The sequence below is a fragment of the Balaenoptera ricei genome, chromosome 4, assembly GCF_028023285.1.
Source record: "Balaenoptera ricei isolate mBalRic1 chromosome 4, mBalRic1.hap2, whole genome shotgun sequence".
In the NCBI taxonomy this organism is placed as follows: domain Eukaryota; kingdom Metazoa; phylum Chordata; class Mammalia; order Artiodactyla; family Balaenopteridae; genus Balaenoptera; species Balaenoptera ricei.
In genome coordinates this window covers 157,721,619-157,740,292 of record NC_082642.1, presented here as the reverse complement: position 1 = coordinate 157,740,292, position 18,674 = coordinate 157,721,619, and the positions used below count along the sequence as shown (strand labels likewise).

The following is an 18,674-nucleotide window of genomic DNA, read 5'->3' as shown; positions in this document are numbered from 1 at the left end:
AGTGGTTACAGGCCTCCCTGCCGGGGCTGGGGAGAAGCAGCTTCTTTATGCTGTCTCTGTCACCCACTGGAGCCACTCACTGGCCCCCCTCCTCCCCCATCTTGCCAAGACTGCCAGCCTGGCCTTAGTCCTGGTCCTGGTTGGGAACTCCCAGCCCCTGGACAGTCCCCGAGGGACGAGCTGGCCAGCAGAGCTGCTGGCCTCGGTCTTCTGGAAAGCACGAAGCTTGAAAGGAAAGGATCTGTGACCACGACCTCCCCCGAAAAGTGGCCCTTTATGCCTCAGCACCTGGCCGTATATAATCTTTCATTCAACTCTGCGGTTTTCAAAAAGCTCAAGATGTGGGCTTGAAATGTAACTCTGCTGCCTGACCTTTAGGGAAGTTAATTTAACAATAAATTGTTATTGTGAGAGTAGTGGGGCATCTACTAAAACGCTTTAAAGGGCATGGCAGGCACCTGTATATAAGCTCGCATTTGCACTTTACCTGCAGTTCTGCTGCCATTTCTTGTCTGAAAATATTGGCATTCAACGATATGATGAAAATATTAGTCTTGACTTAATAAAAAAAGTCTTTCACTCACTAAGGCATAGAAACACAATCCACTGGCCTCTTGACAGAGGGTTGGTATTGGGGGGTCTGATGATAACAGTCTTTGGTGCTCTGAGGTAGAAATGTGGTTTGACAAGAGACAGAGCTTGAAACTCACCAGGCTGAGGTTGATGGTTCCTCCATCAAGGGGTTAATTCCAGAGTGGATTAGTTAGAAATGGATGAATTCACATACGTAGGAAGTGAATACCCTTAATTTATGGTTCTTAGGCGCATGGGTACCATCTTGAGAGTCAGGAACACGTCGCCATGATGATGTGGGTCCGAGTCAGGGGAGAGGTTTTGCTAGAGGGGTAGCAGGTCATGTTTTAGGGGGAGGTGCTGTGTCCTGAGAACTACTAGTAGTACTACCAGTAGTAACAACGGGGTAAGAGTAATACTTTTTCTAAACCTTTTATGTGCTGCTCGCTCTTCATTTTAACCAAACTCCCTCTCCATGGCTTTTCCACTGAGGCACTGAGAGGTTGAGTGACTTCTGTCCTGTGCCAGGTTCCCCGGGAGGCGGGAAGTTTCTTGAGGAGTGTTACTGGGGTCAGTGTTTTGGGAGTGAAGGAAGCAGAGTTGGACAGGGGATGGGCTGAGCTGTGGTGCCGTCACCACAGAGGCCTCGGCCACCCCTTGGGGAGCAGAGACCTCCTACTCAGCGGTCATTGTGCAGACGCCCTCGTGGGAGAGGGGGGTCTTGGGTCTGGGAGTCTGGTGCGTCAGGGCCGGAGGTGGGCGTTTGGGCGGGACGCAGCGGGAGCCGCACAGGATGTCATGGAAGAGCCGGTGCCCTCAGAAGCACTGCAGTTAGAGGGTTACAGGGCTGTCCCTTCATCGTTGTGAGAGGGGACAGTCACGGGTGAATAAACCTATCAGCTCAAGAGTTCATATTCTTGAGAAGAGAAAGAATATCAAGCGAGAAAAAAAGTCACAGAATCATGGAAAAAGCCAGAGCGTGGCGCATGCCCCTGGCCTGGCCGGCACAGGGGAGGCCTTGGGAGGGAGTGGGGTCCCTTCCCAGCACCCTTCGTTGTCTGCACCAGGCCACCGGCCAGTCAGGGCCAAGGACCAGGCCTGGGTCTAGCTGTGAGGAGCCCGTCTGACCAGAACTGGTTGATGGAAACCAAAACCCAGCAAGCTGGCCACAGACCTGGAACCTGCATTTCCAGAGATGCCCCATGCAGCATGGAAAAGCCATAAAGCCTCCGCCCGGAACTGCAAAAGGAAGTCACTCCAGGGCGGAGCTGGGGGCCACCAGCACCTCTCAGGACGACAGCAGGGCAGGGAGTCCCGGTCCTCCCCACTGGAAGGGGGTAAGGGACGGCCAGGGGGCCACCAGATGCTGCTCTCCTCCTCCCCTTTTCCAAGTGGCATTTTTTATTGCCACTGTCCTGTTTTCTGCCATCATTATGAATCTGGTGTGTGGGGGACAAAGTTGGAACTTAGCCCCCAGAGCCAGGCTCAAGGAGGCCTGCTGACCTGAGTGAGTGCACATCCGCCATTGCCCGGTCCTAGGTCCCTGGGTGCGGAGTGTCTCCCGTGGAGGTGAGAGCAGCTGGGCGGGGAGGGCCAAGTTCACATGCATGGGACCCAGGGCACTGGAGGAGGCCGGCAGAGGGAAGCAGGAGGTAGGGAGGGCTGTTCCTCACTCACTGCCAGCTGCTGTGGGTTCTCCCCACGCCCCTGGCACACCCTGTGCCCTTGCAGTTGTCTCTCCCTGGGTTCTGGGGCAAAGGGGGCCAGTAGGACTTGGGACAGACTGGGAACACTGGCCCCTCCCACATCCTCATGCCAGGAGCCCCGGCCCCTGTCTGATGCAGCCACCCAAGCAATGGCTGAGCCCATAGACCCAGTTCTAGTCTCAGCCCCACCTGTGTGTGGAAGGCAGGTCAGGTCCCACCCCCCGCCCACTGCCCTGAGCCCCAGGGTCCTCAGCTGTAAAATGGGGAAATCAATGTACCTGTCTCACAGTGAGGCAGTGTAAACTCCAGTGTGGTGACTGGCACAGTAAATGTTTAACGAAAGGTAATTGTTATTTTTACAGGGCCAGAGACCCAGGACACGCTGAGCCTTGGAGCAAAGCCTTACAACTGGCTCCAGCCACGAAAAACAACAAACATTGAAAACTTTTTCCTTGTTTGAACAAGTGGGATCTGAATTCACCCAAAGAACTTGCTGAAAGCACGGAGACGGTACCAAGCAACCATGGGAGATGCTTTTCCAGCAGTGGCGTTTGGGTAAGGGACCTCATCCACTTCAGAAGGACGGGCCAAAGGTCCTGAGCTCGCCCAGGGATGGCTTCATGTGTCTTCTGAACAGTCCTCCCCATCATTTTGGCTTGGAATAAATTCTCTGTGTCCTGCATCTCTATATTTCAATAGACTCGATTCTTTTTTGCTCCTTCTGAGTCTGGGTACCCATGGGGCTCTTGGAGCTGGTGAGCACCAAAACCACAGCACAGGACTTCCCTGGTGGTCCAGTGGTTAAGACTCTGCACTTCTACTGCAGGGGAAACGGGTTCAATCCCTGGTCGGGGAACTAAGATCCCACGTGCCGTGCAGCGCAGCCAAAAACAAACAGACAAACAAACACCACAGCACAGAATTATCATCTCCATCTTAAGCAGTGTGGGCCCAGAGATGGTCTTATTACTGACAGATCATGACTAGCTCCATCATTCCCATCAGGGGAATCATGTTCAGTTACACACATTTTAAAACCAATTTGGTTAATGATATCACATCAGTTGTAAAATTATGAAATATTCCATGCATGCAATAGCATATATATAACGCAAAAAGCTATAAAGAAAACATAAAGGGAACCTTTATGTTTACCTACTAGGTAGTCACCATCCAGGTTAAGAAACATGTTATCACTGATACATTATGCATTATGTCCAGTCCCCCCAGTTTGCATCTCCCCCCCACTGAACCCTATCCATTTCCACTGGGGGAAAACCACAATACTGAATTGGGTGTTTATCCATTTCTTTCTCTTTTCCACAGTTTTGTCATGTATGTATATACCTCTAAAAACGTTATTTAATATTGAATGTTTAGAACTTTATATAAATGGAATCCTCTGTATGTTGCCCTCCTGCAACTTGCTTTTTTGCTCCACATGTTGTGAGATTTATCCTTGGTAATGGGTACAGTTGTAGTTTGCCCATTCTAATTGCATCATCTGAATAGATCAATACATACTTATTTCTTTTCCCATTAGAAGGGACTGACAGGAGTTTCCTGACAGTAATTAGGTTGTTTCCAGGCTTTTGCAATAGAAATAGTGCTTCTGTAAACATTCCTGTAGAAGGTTCTGGGCACTTTGCAAGAATTCTTCAGGGCACAAACTTGGGGGTGAAATTGCCAGGTGAAAGATTTAAACAACTTCAACGTTACTGCAGAACTCTGAAGTTTTTCAAAGTGTGTTCATCAATTACATCCTCCTCCTTTATCCTCCCCTCCTCTCCAGCTGACTCAGTTTGGGCCATACATGGTAGCGAGTAATTTTGATTTTTGCCAATCTGGTATGTGTTTGTTTTTGTGGTAAAATATACATTACATGAAATTTACCGTTTTAACCATCTTTAGGTGCACAGTTCAATGGCATTAAGCGCATTCCCAGCGTTGTGCGACCATCACCACCATCCATCTCCAGAATTTTCCACCTTCCTCAACTGAAACTCAGTCCCCATTAAACACTAACTGCCCATTCCCCGCCCCCAGCTCCTGCCACACACCATCTACTTTCTGTTTCTATGCACTTGACTCCTCTAGGGACCTCATATAAGCAGAATCCCACAGTATTTGTGTTTTTGTGTCTGATTTCTTTCACTCAGCATAATGTCCTCAAGCTTCCTCCATGTTGGAGCCCTCACTAAGTTTTAATTTGCGTTCCACATTCTACAATGATATATCTACAAAGATATGTCTGTTCTACAGTGATAACAACCCCCAAAAGGAGTTGGTTAGAGGATTTGACCTTGTGCTTGAGGAAGTTGTCTAACCAGTCTCTGACTGGTTCTTGTGTTCTCATCTGATGTTGAAGCTCACAGACCACAGGGCACTGAGTGATCTCGTATCACTCTGCTCAGGCCACCATAAAAACATATCACAGATTGGGTGGCTTAAACAGCAGACATTTTTTCCTCACAGCTCTGGAGGCTGGAAGTCCAAGATCAGGGTGCCGGCCTGTTTGGTTCCTGGTGAGGACCCTCTTCCTGGTTTGCAGACAGCCACCTTCTTGCTGTGTCTTCACATGGCCTTTCCTCGGTGTGTACAGAGTGAGAGAGAGAAAGAGATCTTCTTTCTATAAGGCCCTCAATCCTATCAGTCACCAATCTACCTATGACCTCATTAAAACTTGATTATCTGAAAGTTCTATCTCCAAATACAGTCACATTGGGTTGGGGCTTCAGTGTATGAATTTGGGGTTCATAATTCTGTCCACAACAGGTGTAAAATGGGGGAGGGCGAGGACAAGCTGTAGCCCACAAGGTTAGACTGTTACCCCTGACCTTGACAGGGGTGTCCTGCAGAAGCTGATGTGGGGCTCATCATCACAGAGGTAAACACATGTGGCCAGGAGTCCCAGAAGTGGGAGGGTCAGGGGAAGGGCCTGGCCACTGCCTCATGCAGGAGGTGAGCCAGCTGACCAGCAACAAGTGTGGGAAACATTTCATTCCTGCTTCATTTCTCCCCAAATCTCCTTTATCAGGTAAGAAAACTTCCTTTTATTTATCTTTGCAAAGGACTTTTGTCATGAATCCATTTTAAATTTTATTGAATGCTCTTTCTATATATATTAAGAGGGTTTTATGATTTTTCTGTTTTAATGTGTTATTGTGTTGAATTACACTAATAGCTTTTCTAACGTGAAATCAGTATTACATTCCTAGGACAAACCCAATTTAGTCATAATCTTTTTTGATACATTGTTGGATTCATTTTCCTAATTTTTAAAAGGATTTTCACTTTTATATTCATGAATTAGATTGGCTTATAATTTTTCTTGAACTTTCTTTGCTGGCTTAGGCACTGATGAGCTGGAGAGTATTTTCTAAATCCCTATTCCTTGGAAAAAATATTTGAAAGACTGGAATATTGTGTTTCTTAACTCTTTCTAAGAATTAACCTGGAAAATCCTCTGGCCAATTATTTGGTGTAGGCATCTGTATATGTCCATTAATAAAGTTTGCTCATTGCATTGTTCAAATCTTCTATATCTTTACTGATTTTTTATTTGTTTGTTTGTTTGGTTGACCTATCATGACTAAGAGAGATGATGGTGGATTTGAAAAGATCTTGCAGTTCTATAAATTTTTCTTTGTACATTTTTTGGAGACTATGTTGTTAGGTATAGGCAAGTTCACAACTGTTATATTTCTCAAGTGATTTGTTTCTTTTACCATTACTAAGTGACTCTCCTTATTCTCAATAAAGCCTTTTATTCAAAAGTCTGTTTTGTCCATTATTAAATTAGCCAAGCCAGTTTTCTTTTACATATGTTCATTCTACATAGGTCTCATAAATTGCATGTTTCTGTCTTTAAAAATTAGACAATCTGATAATCTATATCTTTCAAAAAATCTATTCATATTAACTGGACAGTTGGGAGTATTTACATGTATTATGATTACTGATGTATTTGTATATATTTTTAGGTTTGTATTTTATGCTTTCTATTTGTCTTATTTTTTTCTGGGTTTGATTTTACTCCTCTTCCTCCCCTCATCTTTCTTTGCTTTATTTTGTTAAATTTCACGGAGTGTTTTCTTCCTTATCTCACTTTTTTCTTCTTTGGGTTTGGACTAGGTCAACATACATTCTATTTTTGTTCTTTTACAATTTTCCTTTTAACAAGCATACTCAAAGAAGTCTCAAGTTAAGCTATGTGTTTATTCTCCTCCAGAAGATTACAATTATTACAATGCTGTAATTCTGTTCCTCCCACTTAGAGGAACAGAATTAAAGCATTTTCCAATATTTTAGTTCTACTTTTTGTTGTTGCTGTCACTGCTTTACCTATATAGATTAACCATTATCAGCAGTGCTTTTTTAGGGTGTCAATATTTGTTTAGATTTATTTACATTTTTACCTTATTCTTGCCTCACCATTTCCTTTTGCATGTGAGACTTGCCTTCTGGGATTATTTTTCTTCTTCCTGGACTTCATCCTTTTTCATCCTTTTTCTTTGTTGTGGTCAACACTGTCTTGGTTTGTCTGTAAATGCCTTTTCCCTCTTTCTTGAAGGACATTTTTACAGGATATAACATTTTAGGTTGACAGTCATTTTTTTCTAACACTTTGAATATTTTATTCCACCATATTCTGTCTTCCATCTGGGGGCTAGGTCTTTCACTTCAGGATGTTTTTTAGATCTTTTATTTTAAGAGTTCTGCAGTTTCACTATATTACATTTAACTCTGGATTCCTCTTTTTTCTGCTCAGAATTTGTTGTGCTTCAATAATCTAAGGATTCATGACATATCAATTTTGGAAAAAAATTTAATCATTATTGCTTTTACCTTTGTTCTCTCCATTTTCACATTTTCGAGGTCTAATCAGACATATTTTAGATCTTCTTACTCTGTTCTCCATATCACTTAGCTTCTTTGTCATATGTTTTTAAAAATAATTTTGTCCTTCTATGTGAATTTTGGATAATTTCTTCAGGTCTATATTCCAAGTCACCAATTCCCTCTTCAGCTATTGAAAATTTACATTGTTGTTTGTTTGTTTCTAGAAGTTCTGTTTAGTATTTTACCCCTAATTCTGTTAATTTTAAACAATCCTTGCTTCTCATTCATTTTTAGAGTCTCTGCTTTATTTTTTCACCTAGCAAACATATTTATTTTGTCATTTGTATCTAATAACGCCAATATCTCTGGCCTGATTCCACTTTTTGTTATGCTTGTTGATTTTTTTCATGGTGTCTTATTTTAATTGTTTTTAATTAAATCAAGCTCATTTTAATTGACTGTGTGGGAGTTTCTCCTGGGTTGAGGAGTGTATTAGTCAAGGTTCTCCAGAGGAAAAGCAGCCAGTAAGAGATATATGTTATGTGTGTGTGTGTATATGTGTGTGAGTTTATTATTATAGAAATTAGCTCACCTGATTATGGAAAACAGGTCTCATGACATGCTGTTTGCAAGCTGGAGAACCAGGAAAGCCAGTGGCAGAATTTAGTTTGGGTCCAAAGGTCTAAGAACCGGGAGCATTGATGTTGGAAAGCAGAAGATGGATGTCCCACATTGGACATAGAGAGCAAATTGGCCCTTCCTCTGCTTTTTAGTTTTATTTAAGCCCTCAAAGAAATGGATGAGGTCCACCCTCATTGTTGAGGATAGATCTTTACTCAGTCTATGGATTCAAATGCTAATTTCTTCCAGAAACACCCTCAAACACACCCAGAAATAATATTTTACCAACTACCTGGGCATCCTTTAGCCTAGTCAAGTCAACACATAAAATTATCCATCACGAGTGCATTCCACTAGAGAGGCTATGAGTTTGCTTCTGCCATGTGCCTGGGGCATTGCCAATCTGGGACCACTTTTGAATAAATTCTTGACTTGATGTTTTTCTGACTACAAAGATAGTGGGAATTAGGGTTCAAAACTTAAATTCTCGTAAGAGGACTTGCTGGTAGTTATCAATTCTCAGGAGAGCATTAGTCCCCCTCTGCTGAGAGCTAGGACTAAGATATAGACAAGTTTATTGGTCATCACCCATCAGTGGGGTAGATACAATTATTTTTTAATCATCCTTTTTCTGAGGGTAGGGCTTTTGGATGTTGACGTTGTGGTATCCTAGCAACCTCCCACCTTGCTGAGGCCTGTGACTTTGTTTGTCATTCACCCCACACCCTGCCCACAAAACTCTGCAGGACTAGAGGTGTTTAGGTGATTTCAGGATGCCTGCCACTACCCTGACTTCCCTGCATATCTGCTCCCACTTCACTTTTGTGTCTGAGTATTTTCCAAGTTTTCTTGCAAAATCAGCTGTAATTTTAAGCATAGTAACAATATATATTCTATCGAGCCCTTTTGGTTATTTTGTAGTATGAGCATTATTTCAGGATATCTGGCCTGCACATTGCCATGAACAGAATTCTGCTACTTATTTTTAACCTATAATAATATTGTTTTGTTTTCATTGTATTATGGCTACTCCCCTTGGTCGAGAATTCTGACTTCCACTTGTGTTCATGGAAGATGTGGTAAAGGGTGCTTAGCTTCAGAGCTGGTTGGATTCAGTTGTTCAATCCTGTCATCAAGAATTGGGTTTCTTGTCACCTCTATGCTGTGGGTTTTTTTTTTAATTGAAGTATAGTTAATTTACAAAGTTCTGTTAGTTTCAAGTGTACAGCAAAGTGATTCAGTTATATATATATTCTTTTCCATTATAGGTTATTATATGATATTGAGTATTGTGCTATACAGTAGGTCCTTGCTGTTTATCTATTTTATATATAGTAGTCTATATATGTTAATCCCAAACTCTTAATTTATATCTCCCTCACCCCACTATCCCTTTTAGTAACCATAAGTTTGTTTGCTATGTCTGTAAATCTATTTCTGTTTTGTAAATAAGTTCATTTGTACCATTTTTTTAGATTCCACATATAAATGATATCATATGATATTTGTCTTTCTCTCTCTGACTTACTTCACTTAATATGATAATCTCTAGGTCCATCCATGTTGCTGCAAATGGCATTATTTCATTCTTTTTTATGGCTGAGTAATATTCCATTGTATATATGTACCACATCTTCTTTATCTAGTCATCTGTCAATGGACATTTTGGTTGCTTCCACGTCTTGGCTATTGTAAATAGTGCTGCAACAAACATTGGGGAGCATATATCTTTTCAAATTAGAGTTTTCTCCAGAGATATGCCCAGGAGTGGGATTGCAGGATCATATAGTAACTCTATTTTTAGTTTTTTAAGGAACCGCCATACCTTTCTCCATAGTGGCTGTATCAATTTACATTCCCACCAACAGTGTAGGAGGGTTCCCTTTTTCTCCACCCCCTCTCCAGCATTTGTTATTTGTAGACTTTTTAATGATGGCCATTCTGACTGGTGTGAAGTGTATGCTGTGCTTTTTGGTGGAGGAGCTATCTTCATCCTGGTACTAGCTCCCTGGTGATGGAAAGATGGCTATCAACAGTTCCTGTGACTACTTGCTTCTTCTTCCTCCAAGCACAAGGAAGAGGGTCTCTGGAAGCTCCAGCAGAGGAGTAAAAAAATACCAGCTTCCCCACTCTGATCCCAAACCTCAGAAAACCTCTCTTCCAAGTCTCACTGGCCAAAAGTGGGTTGTGTGTTCTCCCTGAAGCACGAATTCGGGCAGGGATGGGATTCAGCTGCTGAGCCAGACACTGGCCACGTGCTCCCCTCTAGCAGTGGGGTGGAGTTGGCTCCCCAAGCCGGTGATCTGCTCCTGGGAGATGTGTAAACTCCAACAAAAGTTCGGGAAAGTTGCCAAAAGAAGGGAAAATGAATAGTGAGAAAACAACCACAAGAGGGATGAAGGTACAGACGCACATACCGCCTGGTGTGTAGGTGGACTTTGGGGTTTGCTGGAGCAATGGTGCCATTCCCAGAGGGCTCCAATTACGCTGTTTAAAACAGAAATAAGTGAGTCGCCACCAGAAGACCACCTGACCTGACCTATCTGCTGGAGACGGTCCTCAAGGGTCTTCTACTTGGACAACCTGGACACCAGCGATGGGAGAGAGATGGGAAGGGCTGGGGCATATGCAGGATGGTCTCCTGTTGTGGATATAAGGATGGGAGCCAAAGGAGAGGGTGAAAAGAACTTACTAGGAAAGTCCAGTCCCAGGTCACCTGCTCAGGAAGGAGCGCTGAGCCAATGCAGCATGTGACTTGGAATGAATCGGGCTTTCTTCAGCTTCTACCTGATTCTAAAGCAATCCACGTTAATTTGCGTATTGCAAACAGCATTGAAAAGAGCCTCTTAAAAGGAGGCAAGATTTATCTTACCCTCTTTCCTCACCCCCTGTCTCTTGCCTTAGGTGGGCGGGAAGACCTCAAGCCACTCTTGGGGACGTTCTGAGGGAGGAGGAGGGAGTTGGGACCTGAGGGCGGAGAAAAGCCGCCCAAGAGGACTGGGGAGGGTCCTTGGCGAAGAGGGCTGCGTCTTGGGCTCTAGTGTCCGGGCCAGCGGCCCTTGGGAGCAGACTCCTGGGTCCTCTCCGAGGGCACAGAGGCCAAGCGGGTCCCCAGCGCCAGGGTTCGGCGGGGTCATACGAGACTCGGTCAGCACTCCCCAGAATCTCCCTCCTGAATCCAGACTTGAGTGTTCGGGCGCGAAGCGCCGGCGACCGGTTCGGTCCAGGGGAAGTGGGGAGGGAGATGCGCTCCTCCCCAACCCTAAAAGGCCGGCTGGGGACGAAAGCGTCCCCGGGCTCCCTCTGGGTCCCGCCGAGAGCGCGTCCCGGGCTTTCCCAGGAAGAAACTCCTCCTCCTGCCGCCCCCGCCCGGACCAGCCTCGCCCGGGACAGCCGTTCCGGTCCGTCCCTCCCCCTGCCCGAGGTGACCCGGGACCGGCGCTTGGGGGTGTCACCCTGGGCACTCGGACACCGCCTCCCGGATTAAAGCGAGAGCCGGGGAGGATCAGGGACTCCGAGCTGGGCCGAGGAAGACGCGAACTCCGGCAGAGGCGGAGGAGAAGGAGGAGGAGGAGGAAGGCACAGGGGCGGGGAGCGCCGGGCCTGGAGCTCCGCAGGTAAGCGGCGCGCGCGGTGGGTTCCTGGGGGTCCAGGGCGCGAGGGAGGCCCTGGGCGCCGGGGAGCGAGCTAACCGCCCCCCGCGCTGGGTGGGAGTAGCGGGAGGTGAAGTCAGGTGTGAGCAGCTCCTGCCCGGCAGGTGCGTCCTCCCGCCCGCGGGACGCACGGGGCTGAGCCGAGCAAAGCGACCTGCGTGAGGTCAAGAGGGCTGCGCGCGCCTGGGACGCCTTGGCGCGCGGGTCAGAGGCCCCCGGCTGCCCCGTTGGCATCACTCGCCCGGGACAGGTTGCCCTGCGGGTCCTTAGCCAATTGGTAGGAGACAAGAGTGCCGCGGGGTCCCTTGGGGTGGGTCCCCTCGGCTGAAGTCGGTTCCTGCTCCCCTGGCCTCTGGGCCCCGAGCTGGGGACGAGGACTGCGCCTTTTCCCTTTGGGGACGAGGAAGAGGGAGGCTCGTCCCTCCGCTTCTTTGTTTCGGGAAAATCTCTGCAGCCCCGTAGTGTTACCTGAACTCCTGCTTCTTGGCTCCCTCCCGAAGTAGGGAGAAACTGGAAACTCTCTGAGATGCCGGGAGCGATACGGCCGGCGCGGCGGGGACGGGCCCGCAGGGCCCCCGGGCGAGGTGCTAACGGCTCGGTAGCCCCGGGAAGGCACTGCCCACAGCCCGAGCCCCACTGCGGCGACCCGGAGGCGACGATCAGGGCTGGGCCGCCCGGACACCGGGCACCCCTGCCCCGGGAGGAGTGGTCCTGGTCTCTAGGCGCACGCTCCCCGCCAGGGACAGGGCCAGGCACCGGGGCGCTTCGGTCCACGGCAGGACCCCGGACCGGGGCCGGGAGGCTGAGCGCGCCAGCCAGATAGTGGGCGCCCTTACCGCGGCTTCGTGGGCCCTGCGGAAGAATTGCCTTATGGCCCCAAATTGCGTGCTTCCAGGCCCCAGAGGGGCCGGCACTGGCTTGAGCCCGGGCTTTTGCGAAGGGCCCGCCGCGCCGAAGGGCGCAGCGCGGTGATCCCCAATCCCGAATCCGTTTCAATTCCGTTTCGGACGCCCAGCCGGCGGCGGGCCTGTCAGGTGGAATCCCAGTGGATCGTTTGGGAGGGAAAGGATTGCGACCCGAGGTCTGCCTATCGGGCTGGGGTCCCCCAGGGCTCTGCCTCCAGCCTGCGAAGCCCGCCCGGATCGAAGCCCGCGCGGTAGTCCCCGGGCCAAGTACGGTAGGGGGCACACCGGGGCGCCAGTGCGTCCAGGGTCTGCCGGCGGTCACGGCTGCAGAGAGCCAAACAAATGACGGAAAATTACACAGGCTGCTAAGGAGAGTTTCCAGGTGTTTAGGAAACCTGCCGTGAGGGGAGGGTTGTTGACTTAGCCTGGGAGGCCGGAGAAGGCTCTCCGGGAAGTGAGGAGGGAGCCAACAGCCCACCGCAGCCGGAGGAGAATGGGGGCTGGGAGTGTGCGCAGGGCTGACACAACCAAGGGACCTGGGGGCGCAGGCTCTGCTGCTGCTGAGTGAGGTGGAGGGGTTGGGGGGGCCCAGGGGATCACTGAAGGGATGCTTGCCTTCCTCAGCTTTACCAGGGGCGGGGCAGGCCTGTGTCCCCCCGCCCCGGCCAAGCTTGCTGGACCCCCGAGGTCAGGTTGAAAGGCCGGGGAGCACCAGCAAGTACTCAACACAGGAGTCCCGGGAGCTGCGGTAAATATCACCTGGTGAGCAGCGTCGCCAGCAACGTCTTTCTTATTGACGCCTCCAGGGTCAGTCTTCTAGCAAGTTTGTGTAGTTGCCGGGAGCCTACAGAGCCCAGGAGATGGCGTGGAGCTTGGCCCCCCCCCCCCGGCACCCTGGGCTCAGTCGCCTTAATTGTAGGAGAAAGTTGGGCCGCACTGGTGTTATCATAATAACAGCAAATGTGGATGTGGCGTTTTCTTCCAGCCAGGCATCATTCCAAGCTCTTTATGATGTATTTAACTCAGGTGAGAGGAAACTGAGGCAGAGGGGTGAACTAACTTGCTGCAGCCCCATGGCCTGTAGGGAGAACTGGAGATGCAGGCAGGCCACCTGTCTCCAGGAAAGCTGAGCGATGCCTGGAATCCTCGCGGGAGGGCGACTTGCTCGCGAGCCAGGCTGGCGTCCCCATGACCCAGCCCCACCTGGGCTCCGTGCTGCCCGCTTCCGGGGTGACCCGGGCAGGAGAGGCTGGGGCAATGCAGAGGGTTGACCTCCCCGGGCGATGGGGCCAAGGGTGAAAATGTCTTGCAGGCAAGGAAGCCTAGACACACGAAGGACATTATGTCGCTTGTCACCGTCATCATCCTGTAAGCATACTGACCGCGACTCTGGGCCTGGCCTGGGGCACGGGGGTCTATCAGGATGTGCAAGCCAGGGCTCCGGGCTGGTGTCTGTCACTCTTTTCCACCTAAGCCTGGGGCAGGGGTCCTGGGGGCTTTGTAACCATTTGGGGTCATTGCCTTGGTTTCAACTGCTGCATCAGACTCGGAAGGAATAGGAAATCTGTTTTTCTAAGTCCCCTAGAAAGTTCCAGGCTTGCGAACCAGGGCATGCCTGAGCCTTAGGCAGGGAAGTAGAAAGGAAAGGCGACTGGCTCAACATAGTGTCTGCTCAGCCTCGCTTACCTAAGGAGGGGAAGCTGGCCCTGCTTGAGTGGGGGATGGAGAAGGGCACTCAAGTCCCACATACCCATCTGCCCTCTGCTGCTCTCACAGCTCTGGGTCTCCTGGGGTGCTGCTGCTTCCCACAATTGCTGAGCCTTTGCTGCTCTTCCTGGGCACCTGCCAGGGGACCCCTGCCACTGGGCCGGCCCCAGGACAAGCTAAGTGGCCTCTGGGGATAGGGAGCAAGGGTGTCACACACCTGAGTGCTGAGATGTGAATTGGGCCAGGCTTGGTGAGCCCCTTCCTAGCTCGGGGTTGGGAGCCCTATACGTAAGCCATCTTGGGGAACCCTGGCTTGCAAGCCCCCCGGGGCTGTAGGCCTGGGTGTGTGGGAGGGGACTCCGGGTGCCCCCTGTGCCATTGACCATCCAACTGCACATGGAGTAGCAAAGGGCTCGGCTGATCACACAGGCAGTTCCGGGGAACAACCCAGAGACAGAGCTTGAGGTCAGGAGGAAGGGGAGGTGACCTAGGACTTGGTTTGCCCCGGCCACTGGACAGCGGTGGGAGAAGAGGAATCGGGAGCGTGGAAATGTCACGGGCAGCCTTACAGACATCCAGGGAGAACGGCAGACGCCGATATTCTGGTGAGGGTGTGGGCAGTTCCTTGGACTGTAAACAGTGTGGATTTTGAAGAGGGAAGGTGACCCAAGGACATGCTTTTTGCTCCTGTTAGAGGCAAGTCGAGGAGAAGGAGGGAAGGACTTGCTGTGGGTGGAAACTGCAGGCATTTAGTTTGTGTGTACCATCAGGCATCAGTGGGGTGGGGTAGGGTGCAGGAGGGGTGAGGGTGCAGAAGTGTGATATGAAAGCAGGAAATGTTTGAAAGGCACCAGCTGAAGTCTAGGAACTCACGCGAGGGCAGAGTGGACAGAATCGTTGGGAGCTCAACCAGGTGGGCCTGGGAAGAGAGACCGTGCGTGGCCTTCCAGTGGACGTTTGTTAGAGAAATATTTTCTAGTGAGCTCTGATCTGGAAGATGAGACTAAGCCCAGGCTTTGTGATTACTTGTTTGTATGTGACCCCATGTCAGAATCCCTTTAAGGTCCTTGATTCCCGAGGGGCCCTCCTGGCAGGGCTCACACCTGGCCTCATTGGAGACTGGATCTGTACATGGGGCACATGGAGCCTGTGTTTTCTAGGGATGCATTTGGAGTTTATCCTTTGCATTTCCCATCAAAAAGAATAAAAGATCGTCATGTCTGGCCTCACAGCTGAAGCCTAATTTGGTTCTAGAATGTGCTGGAGAAACGACCTTCCAGTGTTGGATCAAACTTTTTCTTTGGTTTGAGGAACTGTTTCTTCCAAGGCAACCCAGTCGATATTGAAACTTTCTCATTGTTGGAAACTTGGTTTCCCTGGATTGAGTTAAATCTGCCTTCCTGATATTTCTGACCATTTTGATCCTGGATTCTTCCTTTGGATTTTCACAGAAAAAATCGAGTCCCCTTTCCACACAGCAGTCCCTTAGCTGCTATCATTATGTTATTCCTGAGGGCGCATCATGTGAAGGGCACGGTGCTAGGACACGTACACACTTAATCCTGGCAAAAACCCCATTGACGTGTTATGCCCATTTCACAGATTGACTCGGGCAAGTTCTTCAAACCTTAGACAGTGGCTTTTGCACTTTGTCGAGGCCTCCTCCCTCCCCGAGGGATTGGGACACCTCTCCGGCCTGCCTGTCGTATTCAGCATGCAGTCAGCTCTGTACACCTGGACCTGTGAGGTCACCCACATCCTCAATTTGGAGGCTGTTTTTGTCCAGGTGCAGGCTTTCCGGCACTCTCTCTTTCTCTTAAATTTCATCCTACTCATTTGGCCTTTGGGATGCAAATATATATATATATACGGGAATGCTTTCTTTGTATGGTACAAAGCTAGATTTGAAAAAAAAAAAAAAAGGACCAGACCCAATTCCTGCCCTAAAAAGTTTGTAATCTCATTTGCACCATGAGGCATTCATAGAAAAAGAAACTTGGATGATGCAGGCAGTACTTCTGAGCTGCTGTCTCTCTCCCTCTCCCTCTTTCTCTCATTCCTGTGTCAATCACAGTGTGTGCCGTTTTTCTGATGGGCTTATACTTGTTTATATTGAACTGTTACTTAAATCCACCACGGTCTGTTACCTTCCCTCTAACAGCGCATTTTGTCCCCAACAGGACACGAAAACATCTTTACATGTAAGGTGATTTTATGCAGTGGTTGAGGCATAAGGGGTTCCATTGGTCAGGGATCATCGGATAGGGAGTGTCTGTTGGTGTCTGGAGTTTGCAGAAAGGATACTGGATCTGAGGTCAAGGAAGGTGGGGCTTCTTCCTCCCATCACACCTCATCACACCACCAGCATCTCGAAGGTACCCGGCGGGGCCCAGTGCAGGAGCCCCTGTGTGAATGGTGTGTTGGGGGAAAGTCAGTGGAGCCTTCATTACAGGGAAAACCCCTGACCCCCAGATGGGGGTCAGTATCTATGAGGCTGACCTCATTTGCGTTGGTTTGGTAGTTTTCAAAATAAACCTCCAGCAAATGCGTTCTGAGGTCCGGAGGAAAGACACGACAGTGTAAGGAGAGGCTCTTCTTGTTTGGAAATAACTTCATTACTTCATGGGAAGCTGGTAGGATTCCACGGCAGCATTCTGTTGAGTGGTGGCCGGGCAGGTGACTCGAGGCATGAGCCAGCCCTCTGAAAGGAGAGCCCGGGGTGGCCCGGGACAGCCGTGCTCTGTTGTGTGACTCAGGTGGGTGAAGTTGGAGCGGGACCTCTCCGGGAACAAAGAGGGGGACCGAGCTTCGGCACACGTGCTCTTTGTCGCTTCAAGGAAAAGTGCTTCATTGAGGCTGGCTTTCTGGAATCGCGGGCAATCATCTGTGTCCTTTAACTGACAGGAAGGAACGTTGGAGAAGCAGTGTTGTCTCTCACCCTCTGGGTTGTCTTTCTCCTTTCAGAAACCAGTTAAAGAGATTTACTATCTTGTGTGGGCGTGGAATTGCCTGTTTCAAAGACGAACCACACGGAACGTGATCTCCTGGTCCTTTTGGACAGCAGTGCGTCTCCCATCAGGTCCAGTTCCCGAGGGAGACATTTCCCCTTTCCTTTGTCTTTGGCCACAGAGAGTTAGAGGGGGCACAACTCTCGTCTTTCCTTCCAAAGTCCATGCAGCCGACCTGGGCACACTTGGTGTTCCGGGTTCTAAGGGTTTGTGGGCCATGGGATCGCTGGGTGAGACCGGCTTGTGCTGCGATTGCCTCTGGGTCCTGGGCTTTTACGGGACAATTCCCGGCCGCGGCTCCCGGTGCCCCTGGAGCTCCTGGCTTCCTGGTCTCCCGCTGTTAGGGATCTTGAATGAATAGGGAGCGTGGATTTCGGGCACTGATTCATCACTCCTTTCAGAGGGCTCTTAAACTGGGAAAGCCGCCAGTGGGATCAAATTTTCATTTCCTGAAACTTCAACCAACCCTATAACTGGCGAGATAGCTCAGAGGCACAGGAGTGACAGTCACCGAGGGCAGAGAAACCAGTGGTTAGAATGTTCGCTGGGGCAGGACTCGCCTGAAACTAATCCGAGGAAGGTGCGAGCTTTTCCTGCTTAGACTAGAGGGTATTGTGCTGCTGTCATGTCTCAGAACCCTCTCTCTTTACAGAGCAGACGTATGAAAGGTTATTAATATGTGATAATCACACCCACTTAAAGGCTTAAACGTCATATATATTCTGAATGGTGATCTCTTCCTCCTGTATATTGCTCAGGTTTATTTCCTCATACTCGGAAAAGTGTTGACTCTTTTTTTAAATCTTAAAAAAATCTGAAAGCTATCAGTACAAACGGGTTCTTTTATTTTATCTTTGCATGAAGAGTAAATAAATGATCTGGTGCATCTTTCTTGTGACTTGTTCAGCGAGGTTTCCTGAGATTAAACAGCCATACTTACGTTTTTATTTATAGCAAGTTAATATTTTTTTAACACCTTTATTGGAGTATAATTGCTTTACAATGGTGTGTTAGTTTCTGCTTTGTAACATAGTGAATCAGCTATACATTTACATATGTCCCCAGGGTTTTCTTTTTTTAATGTAACGAGTCAAAGAATAATTTTGCTCTGGAGTCAGAGAGGCAGTGCCCGGCAGGAACTGGCTCAGTTGCCTTTGGCTCCATTGGATTTTCAGAGCTGGTGGAGGTGGTATCTTGAGCACCCTTTCCAGATGCAAATCTGCAAATCTGCAAATGCTACCAATCAGGCCCATCCTGCCTCTGTGGGCTGTTCAACATTTATCAGCTTTATGATCACTTGTTTTTTTTTTTTTTGGCTGCGTTGGGTCTTCGTTGCTGCGCGCGGGCTTTCTCTAGTTGCGGTGAGCGGGGGCTACTCTTCGTTGCGGTGCGCGGGCTGCTCATTGCGGTGACTTCTCTTGTTGCGGAGCACGGGCTCAGTAGTTGTGGCTCGCGGGCTCTAGAGCGCGGGCTCAGTAGTTGTGGTGTACGGGCTTAGTTGCTCTGTGGCATGTGGGATCTTCCAGACCAGGGCTTGAACCCGTGTCCCCTGCATTGGCAGGCGGATTCTTAACCACTGCGCCCCCAGGGAAGCCCTTTCTGCTCACTTTCATTTAACAAAAGCGTATGTAGCACTTCCTGTGTGCCAGGCACTAAGAG

At 49.0% G+C, this 18,674-nt stretch overlaps 1 protein-coding gene across 3 annotated transcripts in view; it reads left to right on the top strand.

The window, feature by feature from the left end:
• Positions 1 to 10,968: 10,968 nt before the first annotated feature.
• Positions 10,969 to 18,674, top strand: part of TMPRSS2 (transmembrane serine protease 2) — a 34,607-nt gene continuing 26,901 nt past the window's right edge. The window contains exon 1 of one of the 3 annotated variants that reach the window (XM_059921604.1): positions 10,969 to 11,359. The gene's annotated coding sequence lies outside the window, so the exon portion shown is untranslated. Of the gene's footprint in view, positions 11,360 to 11,599; positions 11,673 to 13,041; positions 13,063 to 18,674 lie in introns of those variants that run through there. The other 2 variants (XM_059921605.1, XM_059921606.1) reach the window with 2 other exon arrangements.